We start from the raw sequence: 19458 nt of genomic DNA, 5'->3' as shown, positions 1-19458 counted from the left end.
TTGAGAATTTCTCAGGTGTGACAGCTCTTTCTTGTACTTGAATATTATATTGCACTATTAATATTACTATATTGGGATTTTTGTACTTGAATATTATATTGCACTATTAATATTACTATATTGTGATTTTTGTACTTGTATATTATATTGCACTATTAATATTACTATATTGTGATTTTTGTACTTTTTGTGATTTTTCCGGATTTGGATCCACAGCGGATCGGCCGGTTCCATTGCTCCGCGCATTTCAGTGGATCAATCTGAAAAAGGGTGATTCGCGGTTTGCCGATGATGTACTGTATTATTATTACCAATACACACCGTGGATTCTGAAACCCGTGGACAGATTTGTAGAATCCACCAACGGATTGCTGAATCCGCGGTTTGGATTCTACAAATCCGTCCATGGATTGTAGCCAATGGCGGTTTTTGATGAATTTGCGTGATTTGAAACCGCCCAAATCCGTTTGCGGATTTTACACCGCAAAACAGATTTTTGCGGTAACATCTGGGAAACGGATTTGGGCAGATTTGTCCATTTCTAATATTTGGGACAAATGACAAAGGAGCTACTGTACTTAAACTACCGCTCTTCAAACAAACATATATACTGTTGCTCTCTACAACAAATGATACCTACTGCATGTATCTACACTCTGATATAGTTCAGTATATTTTCCACTGAATCTACACTGGCGACACACTTTATTCGAGCTCGGCTAGTCCCACGAATTCGGGTATACCCGGGTGTATTGAGGTTTGTGACTGTTTTCTGCCCGAGTGCATTGGGTTATTTTCCAGGCAGGGATTGAAGCATGTTATTCCCACTGGCTGCAATACTGCACAGTATATATATATATACTGCATTACAATTCATGAATTTATGCCATCTGGAAGACACGCGAAGCATTGCAGCCTATTAAATCCTAATCATTATCATTTAACAGATCAGCCGCCCGTTAGCCAGGCATGAACCCAGGCTGGGAAGGCAAACGCAACGGGGCTTGTCAGAGGTGAGGAGCGGCGCATTCCAGGTATCTGCCAGGTACATACTGGGTATTTGCTCGAATAAAGTGTGTCGGTGCAGTATATCTAAGAGACCTTAAGTTATACCTTTTCATATCGAGCATTAGGAATAGGCGAATGTGCTCTGTTTAAAGTCATCCTCATTATTATTAATTATGCGTAACACTTGGCCATTGTAACCAACGCATTAATTTTTTGTTTACACTGGGGATTGACATCCTTTTAACTCCACTGTAGTTTAGGAGTACTATTATATGTATGCAATTTGTCTCATTGCTGTATTTATTTTAAATATGCCTATTAAATCTAAAGTTTTATCATGTATTAATATCTCAATATTTGTTTTGGTAGAGTGCACAATCAAGGGATTTCTTTATTCTATGTACACACTAGTACATTTTTCGAGCATTAGGGAAAAAAAGCTTAAATTACATGCGGGTCCATGTTGGCACACCATGGTTATCTCTTTATAAGAAAACTATCTTAACACAACCATTTTTTCTTACATAACACAGTATTAAAATAATATACTCAGCAAATAATTGGATGAATGAATGCAAAATTCTTTGACACTTTTAAGGGGTAACGTCAAATATGGATTCGTTTTGGGTAAAAATTTGAGGTGGGGTAGTGATAAATGATGATGTCATAGGAATTGTTTTTGTTTTAACCAAAGTAAAAGACAGATCACACCTTATCTTCCAATGACTTCTAGCAAAACTGATAGCCAGCCAAGCAGAACCAAGACTGAGATAATCTCAACCCTAAATGAAGACAAATCTCCCTTCAAGTGGAACAGATTTTATATTTATATTATAAATGAAAGCAAGAGCCTTTGCATGCTTACATTAATTTCCCTCGTGCTCTGTACAAAACAAAGATCCTTATACCTTTTAATTTGTGATTCAAATTGTGTAGTTACAGTATTACTGTAAATAATTACATTTGTCCCTTTTAAAGTGGATGAAAAATCTATACTTTATCCAACACGAAAATCATTCCTGTGTGAGATGTTATGGTGTTTAATTGACATAAATGCACAATGCACATACTTTGAACAACTGTCCTTGTGTTGTGTTGCATTTTCAAAGCAAGAAGTTGCTTTAGCAGTAAGATTTGTAATATTTTATAAGTTTATCTATACACTGACCAATGCAATCCAATTGACTCCTACTGTTTGTTAGTCTGCTGATTTAGATTGTCAGCTCACTGGGTCAGTCACTCCTTTCTCCCAATGTTACATTTATTTATTGAAGGACTTATCCAATCTATAATATTATGTTCCGTGTATTGTTATAGTATTGCTGTAAAACGTGTAAAGCAATAGGTTCCTGGTTTGTGCTTTAAAATACAAAATATACATCGATTCACAGAAATAGCCTGCAAAATAGTTACACTGTAGATAGGAATAATTGGATGAGATCTGCTGTATCCCGGACATGAATGAAAGCGATGTGTTCCGGCAATGAATAACTGGAAGTGGTGTACACAGATACAAATAATGTTGTGCACTAAAGATGGCACAATCGTGGGACTAGATGTGCCAAAGTAGCAGAGACCCAGGGGATCTTTGAGGTGAAAAGATTACAGGGATTTTGGCTGGGATAGGAAAACATTGCAGGGATTTAAACACACGTTAGGTTGCTTAACTAAAACAATACACTGCAGATGAACATGAGGTCCCAATTTCCTTCCATCTTCTCCAATAATGATAATATTTCTAGGGTAAACAATAATACGGGCTACATAAATGTAAGGAAGACGCATAAAGAAGGGCAGAAAGCTGTAACTTGCTTTTTTTCAACTCATTGTCTAGACACTGTTTTTTTTTTACATGAAATTGTGTGACGCTCATATGATAGTTATATTTATGTGTATGGGACAGTTGCAGTCCTGTCCCTCTTTAATATATGTGGATTTAGTCTTACAGTAAAACATATTATAGTTCTATAGACCTCCTCTTCCCAGCATCCCCCAGAAGAGGAGGGTCACCAGCTTGTCCTCTGTGTGCTCTGATTAAACGACTTCAGTAATTTGTCAAACGTTTATAAAGTGCTGCCTCAAATACCTTTAATCTGACATATGCAAATAAATCACAGTCCTTTCTGCTGTGCTACTCAATTGCCAGTTCTGGCTGAACGCGTGATCTGTCAGACCTCCAGTGGAGACGATTCTAACACTCCTAGATCAAATCCATGCCTATGTACCAGGACCCTGTAAGGTGTGTATAGCACCAACATTGTGGTGTTCATCTGTACAATTTCTAGTCACCACTCTACACTTTATTGCATTTCAAAACTGCACCGCGAAGTGCTCTCAAGTTTCGACACACACCACACACACCACACACACACCACACACACATATGAAGTTACACATTCAAGTGCTTTGTAGGTATGGGAAAATACTGTTGTTCTCTGTAGAAAAGTGATAGATGTCTATCAGAGATAAATATCTTAGATGAAAGGGATTATTTTGTTTCTAATCTTTCTATTAAAAAAAATCGATTCCACTGAAGTCTACCAGATCATTTTTTCTCGCGTCAAATGTACGGATTGAGGGAGGCTCAATCTCAATGAATGAAATGTGTCGCGTTCTGGTATTCAATCAATCTGTTAATACATTACAATCCTTTATTGGTTTTGGAGACCAAATATTTATTTTCTTCAGTGTATGGTATTGTGGAACAGCATGTGTGCCAGAAGATCATTAACTGTATATTCTTCTGGAAGGGGGCACACACGGACCCTAACAAGAAGGTCCATTGACAGCTTCTCCATGTATGTGATTCCATAATAGGACCTTCAGATGCTCAACTCCCCCTACATTTCTTTTTAAGCAGGACACCTCTGAGAAACACAGACGCTTCATGTTGATAAAAACCTTCACTTAATCAGTGAAGGTCTTAGCAAGACTTGAGAACAGCTTACAGTAGTGTGCTTAGGTTAAATGCCTTGATCCCCCAAACTTTCAGCTCTAAATTGTCCCCTTTGGGATCTATCCAACTACTTTCTAAAATACCTGCTGGCGCCAGAGAGAATTCTGATGTAACACAAACCCATCTGAGTAAACCAATATTTTGCTTCCAGATTCATTTCCTCCTCCTGCATTACCAACCTGCCTCTTGCCAAGACAAAACATTAAGAATCATTGAGAATCCTAAGTGCCAGACACAGGAGATTTGGGAGAAATGTAATGGTCTTGATGATTGCTATCTTGCACATTTCTACTGCCTGCTAAATGTGCTGGACCCCATCATAGAATATGGAAAGCAAGAAAGAAGAATCCACCCAACAAGGGACTGCAGTTGACTTTTTGGTAAAGGTCCCATGGTAAAGGTAACATGTCAAAAGTATTATCAGGCATCATTGTTCACTTATATTTTGATGTAATGTGTCCCTCTCCAATGCTAGCCAACACATACTTTTAAAACACAATGTGCACCCTCAAATGTGTTTACACAGAACATGCATTCAATAAATACATATATTTGTCACGTTTAAAATGGATTTAGACAAGATTACTCCTAAATACATAACTGACAACCATGTTGCCCTGTCCAGAAATACCCCCTTTTCATTCAATCCTAATTAGTTAGTTTTGTTAAAACATATAAAATATGTAATTTATCAAGAGCGCAGGGAAAAACTAATACTTGCCTTTTTTTTAGTTTGAGTCAGTTTAAGAAAGCAACCTACAGACATATGCAGCCCCTTTGGAGGTGTAATACAGGTGCAATATAGTAAACCAACTCAGTAATAGAGATGTAATACAGGTGCAATACAGTAAACATACTCAGTAATAGAGATGTAATACAGGTGCAATACAGTAAACATACTCAGTAATAGAGATGTAATACAGTAAACATATCCAGTAATACAGATGCAATACAGTGAAAACATCCAGTAAAACCCTAATCTAAATTTAAAATAGGTTGAACTCGATGGACATATAAACCTCATCTGCTATGAAACTATGTACCCTTCCCTACTATTTTAAAGTTTTATTTTTGTGCTTTCAATTAGTCTTTTATAACGTGTTATATCTTTAAGCCTTAAACCCTTACTGAGAAAAGTAACAGAAACATTGCAGAATATATCATACCTGCTATTTCTGTGCATGGCTGTTCAGGCTCGTAACTTTCTGAGAAAAGAAGGCTGTACGGGTTTCAGAATAGAAGGGATCAGGGCTTGGCTAAAAATACATGGTTAGGATCACTCAAAATTAAATTTTTGCTTGGTTGATGAAAAAAATGGCATAAATATTTGATGTTCTATGTAATGTGGATAAAAAGAAAACAAAATACATCAACATTGTGATTAGAGTCTATTCCCTTTTACAGTAAAATTTGTGATGTCTATAAAAATATTTTTATTTAATGAAACTGGTAACAATAAAACTTCACAGGTTCCTTCTTGTTTTAATATTTCCAATTATAACTCTAAGACATATTTAATATTTCTGACTATGGCAGAGAATATAATAACATTGTATTTAAAAATAACTCAGCCTTTTGAAACAAATATTTCATAAAATAAACACTATATAGAACATATTGGTTGACTTCAATCCTTCTTTGGGGGATAAGGTAGGCACAATAGCCCACAGAATAATATGCCCCTCTGGTAAATGTTGAAAATTGCCTTTCGACTGTGCAGTGGGCAGTAGTAAAACATGATGGACATATGTCTTTTTTGAACCTCATCTACTATGTAACTGTGTAACTATCTAACTATGTAACTATCTATGTAACTATCTAAAGAGAAACAGTGTCCTTTTTGCAACAATGTTATATTAATCATCTTTTGCACTCGGAAACTGTGATCTGTGGATTCTCTTCTACCATTTTATTACCACTTCTACATTAACACAGCACTGTTGACTTTCACACTATCAGGGAATCCTGTCATTATATCACTTTTGATAGCCCCCAAAAGGTAAATGATTGACCATACCTAGTGTTGACATAAAAATAAGCCTGCAGGCCACACACATCATCCACCGCTCTGTAAACTCTCTTGCTTGCTGTGCTCGTGTCGCATGGATAGATAAGATAAGCATATTTCTCCAACAGTCATGCTCTAATTACAGATGTGGTTACTAAAGTGTTATCCAGCAAAATCAGTACAACATATAGAACCTGAGATTGTATGATTAGTTTACATTTAAGGGGTTGCTATTGTAACCAGTGTTTATTATTCAGGAATAATCAAATATTTATTGTTTGTTTTGGACTTATTCTTTAAATAGCCCAGAAATGGGTTCCACCCTCTGCTTCAATCCAGTGTTCCTGACAGGAAGAGATACCTATAGATTTTCCCGACATAGAAATAAATAAGACCGTTAAATAAGGGTTAGAAAATGTTTTCTAAAATGAGTCAAATACGCACATAGGTTGTTCTCACATTTGGCGCATGTTTTCTTATTCTTTGTATCGTGTGCATCATATTGATACTGTATGAAAACATCATGAATTCTTTGCATCTATAGTGCTGTGTTATAGTGAATATAAAGCGCTAACTCTACTAGTGTTCACTATCAATATACAGTGAATAATTCTTAGATCTATTGATACAAATTTTTTTTTTCTCATATAATCAACATGAAAGGTTGTGCACACGTGATAAAAGTGTATAAAAAGGTGTATAAAAACCCCCTGCTCGACCCAGCTGGTTAGGGACTGGTTCTGCTTGTCCCTCAAGTTGTACAAATTCATACGTGATCCAGGGGGAGCATGGGAGAAAAATAGAAAAATAAAAGAAACACAATATAAGTGCAGACAGTTTGATACTGAGTGGATTAGAGTGATCGTGTATCTTGGCTCATAAGTGTTGCCTACTCACAGGATTCAAATAGGACACGGGCAATTTGACACAATGGTCTCAGTGGATTGGATCTGTAGATTCTAGATAGGTGCAGACTTCACTCTCAGCAGGACAGCATATGTGTGGAGGGAAAAAAAGTATACATAGTGCCGACCAGTAGTATAAACGGGTTTTACTTTATGAAACTTAAAAAATGCACACTTACAATAAAATCAATATGATAAAGCATGTATCACAATAATTGTGATGGAAGAGGGTGGACTGTAGATCTTAGGGCTCACCCACCACCTTCGGTGCGCATACGATGCGTGGGACACTGCTCCGCTGGATGGTCCCTCTCAGTCTCTTTCCGGGTGCTCCGGTGTTGGAGACTCCAATCTCTCCGCTGCAGGTTGCGGTGTATCCCTTCCCTTCTGCAGCGCGCCGTTTGATTGCGTTCAATGGACTCCGGTGCGTCACTTCTGCTGCAGTCCCGATACGTCACTTCCGGCGGTGGGCTCCCGATCTGCGTCTCTGCTCTCTGCTCTTCTCTCCAAGTAGGCGGATACCACTCTACACGTTTCGCCAAAGAGTGCGTGGCTTCGTCAGGACTGTCTTTGCATCTACAGGCATTTCTCTTTTACACCAAGTAAAAACGTGACCGACAATTTTGATGCATTTATGGCACATGCTTGAAGTTTAGTATTACATATCATTTACATATGGGCGCCACAGATAACATTTAAACTCCGCCTCTAACGCCACCCCTAGCATAATTTGCTTCTTTGTGGAAAAAAGTTGACGCACACATAAAGATGGGCAAATTGTTTGGTGGATTTTGGATCCGCAGCGGATCGGCCAGATCCTTTGGTCCGTGGATTTCAGTGGATCAATCTCAAAAAGGGCAATTCACACTTTGCAGATTTGTTATTATTATTGCAAATACACTCTGCGGATTCCGCAATCCGTTAATGGGTTTTTAGAATCCAATCCATGGATTCAGCAAACTGTTGGAGGATTTTTAAGAATCCGCCATGGATTGCTGAATCCGCCGATTGGATTCTACAAATCCGTCAATGGATTGTATCCAATGGTGGTTGTTGATGAATCTGCACGGATTTAAACCGACCAAATCCAGTTGCAGATTTGACACTGCCAAACAGATTTTGGGGGGAACATGTGCAAAAAATCCAGGAAATTAATTTGGGTGGATTCACCCATCTCTACACACACATTGCACAACACATCAAAATTGATTTTATACATTAGCGCACAGAGAGCATACATGTTCTACAGTTTTTACTATACATATGCCCCTAAGTATTCATGGGTCAGTCAATGTACAGTATGTGTGTATGGGATTTTATGTGTGTGTGTCAGTGTGTATGTGTGTGTCAGTGTTTATGTGTGTGGGTCAGAGTAAATTAAGCTGGATAGATGTGTATAAGTGGGGTTGTGTGTATATCAGTACATATGAGAGAGGCTATACATGTGCAATAGCGTAAATAAAAGTGTAAGAGCAATCATAGAAATAAATGGCACACCACTGTTAATAAAGACATGCAGGTATAATTCTGCTTCTGGTGCTTCCCTCCCAATGGTCCCAGCGTCTCAAGGCTGGACCTGATAATTGCACAAAAATGAAGGAAAGGAGGAGCACACAGGAGACTTGATTTGAGTTTTGAAAAACTTCAATAAGGTGTTCACAGCATCAGAGCTTTAGTACAGATAAAGCTCTGATGCTGTAAACACCTTATTGAAGTTTTTCAAAACTCAAATCAAGTCTCCTGTGTGCTCCTCCTTTCCTTCATTTTTGTAAATAAAAGTGTGTATGTGTGCATGGTTGCATGTTTATCACAGTATGTGTAGGAATATGTGAGAATAGGAAAAGGAATATATGTGTATGTGTGACTAAATATGTGCAACTTTGAGTATATCAATGTACTTTAGCATGTGCAGAGTTGGGATGGAGATATTTTTATAATTATGCTATGAAGTATAATTTAGGGGGCCAATAATTTTGCAAAAAAGGGAAAAATGCTCCGCATGTAGACATATTAACGAGTATTAGTGATGAGATAGTATGGGGTGGATGGCAGTGAACCTAATTATATAAGAAACAAACACATAAGACTATAGGGCATTACAGAGAGAGATGTCCATAAGTCAGTTGTACACTTAAGAAGCATACCACTGTAAATACTGGTAAGACTTTACCTTTAATCATATTTATAAATAAAATATTTTAAATACATTATTATTATCATTTATTTGTGAAGCTCCAACATTTTCCGCAGCATGGTATAATGGGGTGCAGAGTTATATTACATAAACAGTTACATACAAGTGAGGATAGACATGCACAAACAGATAGAAAGAGGTAATAAGGGCCCTGCTCGTGAAAGCTTACACTCTAGACTAGGGATGTCCTGGTTTGGGCCAGGAGGATGAGAGCAAGGCTGCATGAACACTACAGCTTCTGGACAGCAGATGGCATTGCAGAGCCCTCCATAGTCACTCCTCCTACAGTAGATCTCCCTTCTCCTCTCAGTGTGCTGGTAAGGGTGTGTCTATTTATAATCCTATGGGTTTTCCATTCATTATGTGCATGTATATGTTGTATATTTAGAGTTTGTAAATGTTGAATAGAAATGTGTATTTGTATATGGTATGTATGTGTTACACTAATGTTGCATGTTTGGTATGTGTGTATATGGGGCATGCATGAGGTGTCTGTGTGTATATGGAGGATGGGAGAGAAAGGATGTTGGTGAGGGAGGGGTTGGGAGAGCGAGAGGATGGAGGAGAAGATGAGGATGAGGATGGGGGGAAGGGAGGAGGAGAGAGAGGGAGGAGAAGAGAGAGAATGGGGTGAGGAAGAAGAGAGATAGGATGTGGAGAGAGGATGGGGGAGAGGGAGGAGAGAGAATGGGGAGAGGGAGGAGAGAGAGCATCAGCGAGATGGAGGTGAGAGAGGAGGGGGAGAGGGAGGAGAGAGGATAGGGGAGAGGGATGAGATAGAGGATGAGGAGAGGGAGGAGAGAGAGTATATGGGAGAGGGAGGAGAGAGGATGGGTTAGAGGGAGGAGTGTGGATGGGAGAGAGGGAGGAGAGAGAGGATGGGGAGAGGTGGAGAGAGAGAGGGGATGGGGAGGGAGGATAGATAGAGGTTGGGGGAGAGGGAGGATAGAGAGAAGATGGGGGAGAGGGAGGAGAGAGAGGATGGGGAGAGGGAAGAGAGAGCAGCTCAGGAGATGAAGGAGAGAGGATTGGGAGAGGGGATGGGGAGAGGATGGGGAGAGGGTGGAGAGAGAGGGGATGGGAGAGGGTGGATGGAGAGAGGAGAGAGGATGGGGTGAGGGTGGAGAGAGAGAGGATGGGGAGAGAGAGGATGGTGAGAGGGAGGAGAGAGAGGATGGGGAGAGGGAGGAGAGAGAGGATGGGGAGAGGTGGCGAGAGAGAGAGGATGGGAGAGGGAGGAGGGAGGGAGAGGTGGGGAAGAGGGAGGAGAGAAGATGGGTTAGAGATAGAGGATGGGGGAGAGGGAGGAGAGAGAGAGGATGGGGGAGGGAGGAGAGAGAGAGGCTGGGGGAGATAGAGAGGATGGGGACAGGGAGGAGAGAGGATAGGGGAGAGGGAGGAGATAGAGAGGATGTGGGAGAGGGAGGAGAGAGAGGATGGGGAGAGGGAAGAGAGAGAGCAGATCGGGAGAGGGAGGAGAGAGGATGGGGGGGAGGGTAGAGAGAGAGAGAGGATGGGAGAGAGGGAGAAGTGAGGACGGGGAGAGGGTGGAGAGAGAGGGTATGGGGAGAGGAAGGAGAGAGAGGATTGGGGAGAGGGAAGAGACAAGAGAGAGAGGATCAGGGAGAGGGGAGAGAGCAGATCGGGATATGGAGGAGAGGGGCTTGGGAGAGGGAGGAGAGAGACAACGGGAGGTGAGAGAGGGGACGGGGTGAGTGAGGATGGGGTGAGTGAGGAGAGAGAGGAGAGAGAGAGAGGGCAATGGGGAAAAGGAGGAGAGAGAGGATGGGGGAAAGTAAGGAGAGAAAGGATGGGGAGAGGAAGGAAAGAGGATGGGGAGAGGGAGGAGATAGAGAGGGAGGAGATAGAGAGGATGGGAGAGAGGGAGGAGAGAGAGCAGATTGGGAGATGGATGGGGAGAGGGAGGAGAGAGAGGATGGGGAGAGGGAGGAGAGAGAGGATGAGGGACATGGAGGAGAGAGAGAGGATAGGGGAGAGGGAGGGGAGAGAGAGAGGATGGGGGGAGGGAGGACAGAGGATGGGGAGAAGGAGGAGAGAGAGCTTATGGGGTGGAGGGAGGAGAGAGAGGATGGGGAGAGAAGATGGGGGAGAAGGAGGAGAGAGAGAATAGGAGAGAGAGAGAGAGAGAGGATGGGGAAAAGGAGGCGATGGAGAGAGAATGGGGAGAGGGGAGAGAGAGGATGGGGAGAGGGGGGAGAGAGAGGATGGGGAGCGGGAGGAGAGAGGATGGCTGAGAGGGAGGAGATGGAGGGAGGATGGGTGAGAGGGAGGAGAGTGTGTGCGTACATGTGTGCAATGTAAATTCCATGTTTATACTAACATTACTATGTGGCACTATGTGACATATTTAATAAACACACAGATACCCAACAAGCTCTGAGAAACCACAAACATTACCACATAACATATATATATATATATATATATATATATATATATATATATATATATATATATATACACACATATAAGTGTCAAAAGGAGAGTTAGTGGGTTAAATGTATACAACAAAAAACAAACAAAAATGCCCAAAGCTACTTCCAATGTGACAAAAATACACAGTGCAATACCTATATATTCTCTTGAAAAAGGGTCATTTAGTTTAACCCTTTGGCCAAAGCGTCTTAAGCCTGCTGCCACTTTCAAGGCATGACTGTTAGCAGGTCCTAACACTTCCTGAGTTAAAATTCTTATTTACCTGTATAATTACAGGAGGAATGATCTGCATTATCATCGGGATAAAGATGATATTGAAACCTACACGATTGTATTTGTTCACCAAGAGAAGAGGTGTAGAGTGAGCAGAGCAGGGGACAATAACATTTACGTAAGTAAAGTAACTAAACCGAAAATAGGTGATAGAGAGAGAAAGAAGAAGATAGGGATATAGTAAATGATGTATGCCCATTTCCAGCAGGCTACTCTGACAATTATACCTATATGGGAGCTGAGTAGTGATATTCAGAGGTGTTGAAGTCCCTGAATAATGAGCTTTGTGCCTGAGAAATACAATGACACTGTATTTACAGCATCATTTGCAGTTCGTCATTATTTGTGGTTATCGGCAATCTCAGAGAAGTACAGTGTCTGCAATTAAATGATGCCCAATGTTTGCATTGCAAATGAAATGAAGATCAATGTGATTAACAAATGGGGATCCCCTCATAAGCAGAAATATCCCCCCTGGGTGATCCACCAGCATTTTAATACTGTTATTCCCCCACCACTTAAAGCTGCAGTTCAGTCAATATCCTGCATGTGTTTGTTTTTTTAATAAATCAGTTCTGTAGTAAGAGAAAATACTTTTAGCATTTTCTGTTTTTAAAAAAACAACTTTGAAAGACCAATTTTCTTGTATTCAATTTTAACAACCATTTACTAAGGCACTGCCCCTTCATGTCCTGTCACAAGCCCTGGCACACCCCTTTGTCAGCCCTGCCCTCCCTCTAGCACATGTCAGTGCAGGAGTGCTCATGAATATTCATGAGCTTCCACTGAGTGACAGAAGCAGAAGAAAAACATATGCCAGCTCTAATGATGTCACCAAATTTCGCTGATCAATACATGGAGAACGAATTGACCTGCAGCTATGCAGTTCTTTAGGTAAGTAGAGATTGCCCACATGAAACTATTGAAGAAAAAAAAAAGACTGAACTGCAGCTTGAATCAAGTCAGGGGATCATGGTAAAAAGAAACAAAGTGATGTTGTCAAGTAGTATCAATCATAAGGGAACTAATGTTGCTAAAGCTACATTAATCTGTGGCTAAATCGCAACTGTTTCTATCTAAGATTGCAATCCCCTACTCTCCTCACTTTTTTTGCTCCCTCCACAACATAGAGCAATGGTTTTCAAGCTTTTCGGGGTTAAGGAACCCTAACATTATATTGTGAAATTATACAGAACCCCAACCCTCTCTAATAGCATTTCTGAGATCAGATTCATTGTAAGGAACCCCAACCCTCTCTAATAGTGTGTCTGAGATCAGATCCATTGTAAGGAACCCCAACCCACTCTAATAGTGTGTCTGAGATCAGATCCATTGTAAGGAACCCCAACCCTCTCTAATAGTGTGTCTGAGATCAAATCCATTGTAAGGAACTCTAACCCTCTCTAATAGTGTGTCTGAGATCAAATCCATTGTAAGGAATCCCAACTCTCTCTAATAGTGTGTCTGAGATCAGATCCATTGTAAGCAGTTTCCTATTGAGGGTGGCAAAAATGTCCTTCCCCATATACTTTTGCAGCGCCCTCATGTCTATCGAGCCTGATGGGAAGTAATTTAGCTGCCTCCTTACCTGCCGCCCTCCTCCTCCTTCTGAACTGCAGTGTCAAAAGACGCTGCGGACATCACCAACATGACGTCCCATCAAAGGACGTCTTGATGTCGCATTATCATGCAATGTGATGCTGTGCAATGTCACCTTGGTGACTTCCGCAGTGTAATTTGATGCTGCGGTTCAGAAAGAAAAGGGGGTGGCAGCTAAGTAGACGGACACAACAGCTGTGCCTAGGAGGGGCAGATTTTTAAATCCGTCGGTGATTGTAAGGTACCCCAACCCTCTCTAATAGCCCGTCTGATATCAGATGCATTGCAAGGAACCCCAATCCTCTATAATAGTGTATCTGAGATCAGATGCATTGTAAGGAACCCTAACCCTCTCTAACAGTGGGTCTGAGATCAGATACATTGTAAGAAATACCAACCCTCTCTAATAGCGCGTTCGAGATCAGATGCATTGTAAGGAATCCCAACCCTTACTAATGGCATGTCTGAGATCAGATAAATTGTAAGGAACTGCAATCCTTTCTAATAGTGTGTCCAAGATCAAATGCATTGTAAGGAAGCCCAACCCTCTCTAATAGCGACTCGGTGATCAAATGCATTGTACATTCTTCTGTACTGTATTTGGTACAATTTTCAAATTACCTGAAAATTGCATGGAGCCCTTTAGGGATGCCCAGGGAACCCAAGGGTTCCTAGGAAACCCTATTGAAAAACACTGATTTAGAATCTGACTGAGTGTCATAGTTGTGACAGCGAGTTTATATGTGCAAGTTTGAGTATATCAATGTGCTTTTGTGGGTACACAGTTGGGATACAGATATTTTAAATATATTTTTAAATATTTTATAATTCTGCTATGAAGTATAATTTATGGGGCTCTATAAATTATGCTTTATAAAGCTCCTGCCAGCAGGGCCCATGACCCCATCCCCAAGGTGTCTCATCCAAATCAGGGTTGCCAGTTTCACCTCTGCCTTGAGTGCAATAAGACTATGTATGCTGTCCTTGAGTGTCTATAAGAAAGTGCTTAGGTAGCCTCACTGGCACTCAGGGGGTTAAGGATGAATTCATAAATATTGTAAAGTATTTTTGTTAATGTTTTTTAGATTTTATTTGTGTTAGGTCAGTAGTTTACAGTCCTTTTAACCAGCTTTTGCAGGGCTGTAAGTAATTCATTTGGATGAGGGGATGTTAGGTGTGTTGGGGTGTGCTGGGATTAGTAGGGGTGGGTAATGGGGACATGTTCCCCCAGGAGAGTGGTTAGGTCCCCCGGGTGACAGCAAAGTGGGGGCAAACCCCTTTATTGTCATAGGAGTTAGTTAGACAATGTGCAGCAATACATTTAGCAATCTAAATGATGTTTTTTGACTAAAAACACACACCAAATAACAGACAGGAAAGAGGGTAACATTACATAGTTACATAGTTACATAGGGCTCTATGCAGTAAGCGCCGAAAAAGTGCAATCACCAAGGGTACCTTATCGGCACGATTCTGCCGATTTCCCCTCTCCGTATGCAATAAGTGCCGAATCCCTTCCGAATCAAGCCGAAAACATTTGCTCCCACTCTGCCGATGATTTGCCGATCACACACAGGTGAATCGGCGTGCATGGCGAGGTGGTGTTAGGTTCCCCAATGAAACTTCTTGCTGAATCTGCCGAAGCAAGCATGTTTTGGATTGAGCGGCCCATTTAAAGGTAGCGTGTATTTTTATTCATTCTCTGTGTTGTTGGGAGAGAGAGAGAGACACACAGAGCTGGCCGATTTACATATTTCATATTGACCGAGACATTTGTGGTGTATTGTGAGAGGTTTGTCCTGTGTTGTTTTTTTACATCTTTGTCTTGTTTTCACTTTGTAAGTGTTCAGTGCGATTGTCTTTAAATTTCTTTTCTGTTCTTTGTGAGTGCTAGAGGTATGGCCACAAGGCGGGGGAAGAGTGATGCTGGTGTGAGTGGTACTGGTAGTCATGTGAGTACGCGTCTGAGTGAACGTAGGATTCAGGGGAGTGCTGTTGCTGCGAGTGTGAATGGTGTTGCTGGGCGTGCGAGTGGTGTTGCTGTGAGTGCGAGTGCTGCTGGTGGCTCTGTTGCTGGTGCTGCTGGGGTGTCTGGTGGTGGGGTGGTTGCTGGTGGCCCGCTTTTGGAGTCTCTTCCATTGGAAGAAGGAGAGTCCAGTCAGCAGCAGCCAAGCTCTGGGCCTGCACGTATTCGGAAGAAACGTGTGGAGCGGCCACGTAATCCTTAGTTCAATGAAGAGGAAAACACAATTCTTGAGCACTATGGAGCACTATGGAGTTCTGGATTCTGGAGCACTATGACTGTCTGTATGGGCATTTACTAGGTAAGTCTATCTTTGCATTGATTCTTCAAAGACATGTTATCCTAGGTCATGTGAGATGTCTTAATATCAAAATATTATTCTATAATATCTATCAATGAAACTTAATTGTTACACACATATTCCTTCATGCTTTAGAACGACCATAACAATCAGTCTAAAAATGTTGCCAAAGTTCATACAATATTCATGCAAGCTTCCTTACATTTGTATGTTTACACGTAAATGCTCATGTGGTACACATATTACACCTAAACCAGCATGTTTGGTATCTCTTGGAACAGGTAGCAGGTTAGGAAACTGATCGTTTTCATAATAATAATTAACGTCATATATTTTGTATGTATTTCAAGGGCGGACAAGTTCAGCATCAAAAAAAGAAATGTGGGATCAAATAACCTTGGCTGTGTCTGCGTGTGGGAATCATGTCAGGGACCGGGCGAATTGTCGGAAGAGATTCGATGATATCAGGGCAAACTTAAAGAAAAAAATACAAGCACAATGGATGCATGCTTCTGGCACTGGAGGTGGGCCGCCAGCACAATCTCTAATCTTAACACCATTGGAGGAGCAGATGCGGGAAAAATTTCTTCCTGTCGTCGTGGAGGGTTTGCCCGGGGACAGAGATATCGGAATTTATTCTGCTCCATTTCCACCAGGTGACAAATGTTACTGTACTAGGCGTGTCGTAGGTTACAGTTCTTATCTATATTTCCGCTGCAACTTATACTTTCTTCCCAATATAAGCATACCTACATATATATCTGTATATATGGCTCTCTCTCTCTATATCTATCTATCTATCTATCTATCTATCTATCTATCTATCTATCTATCTATCTATCTATCTATCTATCTATCTATCTATCTATATTTATATCTAGTTGTCCTACAAAAAGTAAAAATTAATATATATGGTGGCAAAAGGTGGCACTGAGTGCTCATTTGCATGTCATTTCCCAGAATCCCTTGCTGCAGTGGAAGCGCTGTATGCTAGGCGATAATGGGGAAAGACAGGGTTGCAGACCTGTCTAAGACATGCAAATGAGCATACAGTAATATTTACAGCTGCTATATATATATATATATATATATATATATATATATATATATATATACATAAATTCGTGATAATCTATGTTACACCTATAAACAGGCCATTACTGCCTCATCAAGTCTTGCATGGAAGATAGTGCATTCAAAGGCGAACATTCATAATTTGCACAAACACATTTCGTTATGTTTAATTAAAGCTCGTTTTTTTGCTTCATGTAGTATACCGAGAGCATAAATAGGAACATGTACCATATGGTATTTAATTGTGTTCATATGTAGCTCACTTCAGATTTGTCTTTCGCTCATGTACCGGTGTGTGAAACCAGCTGCAATTAATATGTAATCACAGCATAGAGGAGAACACAGGGGGTGGGGTTGGGCACCGAGCCAGATCACAGGGTCATGTTACGGTCAAGTCTTGTGGGACGCCTTACAGGTGGTAGAAACAAATAAAAGGTCAGGGTGCTGTCACGTCTTGGGGGAGGGACTACAGTTGTTAGAAGCTGACAAGGTGAACAGAAATTCATCACATTCATTTGAAATGGTAATTCTATGAAGACTTTCACGCACCAGGCCACTATATATGAAAACGTACGTTTGTCATTCGTTCACTCATATCTTCTTTTAACCTTATAGATATGCCACATTATTACACCAGTAGCATCTGTGAGCGACACACTGTATGTGTTGATGAGTGTCAGCCACATTGAGCACTACACCTGCTTCTCTTAAATGTTCACACAGATCACTAAAAACATTCCGTCACATTTCCACAATTAGGTACTGAATTATAAGCAGAGTCAACTTTGCTGTCATGGTAGTGATGTACATTATTATTGTTAGATTACTACACAACATATGCAGTATATGTCCAACAGAACACTTAATTTTACAACGCATTCCTGCATAAGCATTGTATGTTGTATGGTTTTTACAATAAATGTGCCAATTAGGTTCACATGTACATTGATGTTAAGATGGATAATGTACAGCTTGCTAGAAACATATTGTCATTTCCTTATGTGATGCTGATATTTAGCCATAAATACTTCCACTACACAAACTTTATGTTAATTATGTACACATGTCAATAAAATTCTTCTATATAGTTGCTCCTGAAGCTCATGTGTCACCTGACACTGAACATGTCTCATCACCTGGCTCATCCAGCTCATCATCAAGCATGGAAGGGGAGTGTATGAGGTGCAGCACATCTAATGTGTACATTTCTAGATGTTAATTTGCCATGCTAAATAAATGCCTTTCACATGTAATTAACTTCACATCAGTTATTGTCACAGAAGATGTAGTTTTTAATGACAACATGTATTGTGTGTGTTGTAAACTATCAGCTAGGAGTTGTGAGGTTACAACAACCTTTCATTCATTCTTCTTTCACACTGAGTCGAAACATCATTGTTACTTCAAGCATAAACTTTTAATTTGACACAAATTAAAAATTATGGAAACATGTTATGTGTTACACTGTGAGAACAACTCTCATTATATTGATAAACAAGTGAAAGTTCCATGGCAGTTCATAATGTCTTTCTTTATTTGTAGAAGCAGATGTTGCCACTCAAGGACAAATTCACTCGAGTGACCATGAAGATGTTCCCACTCCTGGATTAACCCAGCATTCAAGTCCTCCTGCTCGTGACACCTACTCAGCTATTGCAGCTTCTGAAGAAAAATCTTGGGTGAAGAAAATCGTCGCCATTCAGAAATGATGTCAGTGCTTGAAAGGATGATATCACTGAATGAAAGGATGCATGAAAGGTCAATATCACAAATGTCACAAATTGAAAGAGTCATCATCCAAGTCCCTAAGAAATCCAAAATGTAAACAGGACATTACAAGCAATAGTTGTGAATCTAAGCCAAGCTAATCAGTTGAGAATTACTGCAAGAGAGCAACAATTCCACTTTACCCCATCTGAGGATGGATCTTTACATGCTGCTACTTTTTCTCCAGAGTCATCAGTTCTTCATTCCCCAGTTCTGGATGATACCGGTGCAGTAGGTGCAAGTTCTGTGCAGGTCCCTGTCAACATCCAACCGCTTAGATCAGTTCAAAATCTGGAACGGACACCTACAAATGAGACACGAAAAAGAAAGTTAGGGCAACAATTACTACAAACCAGCTTTTGGAAAAAGATTAAAACACCAAAACAAGAAACTGCTCCAACCTCAGTTGTGGAATGTTTAGCAACTGGTTTACAACTGCCACAGGCCATCCCCAGTTCCCCTGAAGTGCCACAGCCCACACCCAGTGCTCCTGAAGTGCCACAGCCCACACCCAGTGCACCTGAAGTGCAACAGCCCACACCCAGTGCCCCTGAAGTGCCACAGCCCACACCCAGTGCCCCTGAAGTGCCACAGCCCACACCCAGTGCCCCTGAAGTGCCACAGCCCACACCCAGTGCCCCTGAAGTGCAACAACACACCCAGTGCCCCTGAAGTGCAACAGCCCACACCCAGTGCCACTGAAGTGCCACAGCCCACACCCAGTGCCCCTGAAGTACAACAGCCCACACCCAGTGCCACAGAACTGCCACAGGCCAGTACAAGTCGTACAGTTAAGGCCAAAGTACTTGGCAAAGGGAAAAGGCAAACACAACAGCCAACAATCAGGCCTGTGACTCGCTCTCAAAAGGATAAACAAAAATAAATAATCACAT

Source organism: Ascaphus truei, chromosome 4 (genome assembly GCF_040206685.1).
Source record: "Ascaphus truei isolate aAscTru1 chromosome 4, aAscTru1.hap1, whole genome shotgun sequence".
NCBI lineage: Eukaryota > Metazoa > Chordata > Amphibia > Anura > Ascaphidae > Ascaphus > Ascaphus truei.
Note: the sequence above shows the minus strand (reverse complement) of the source record.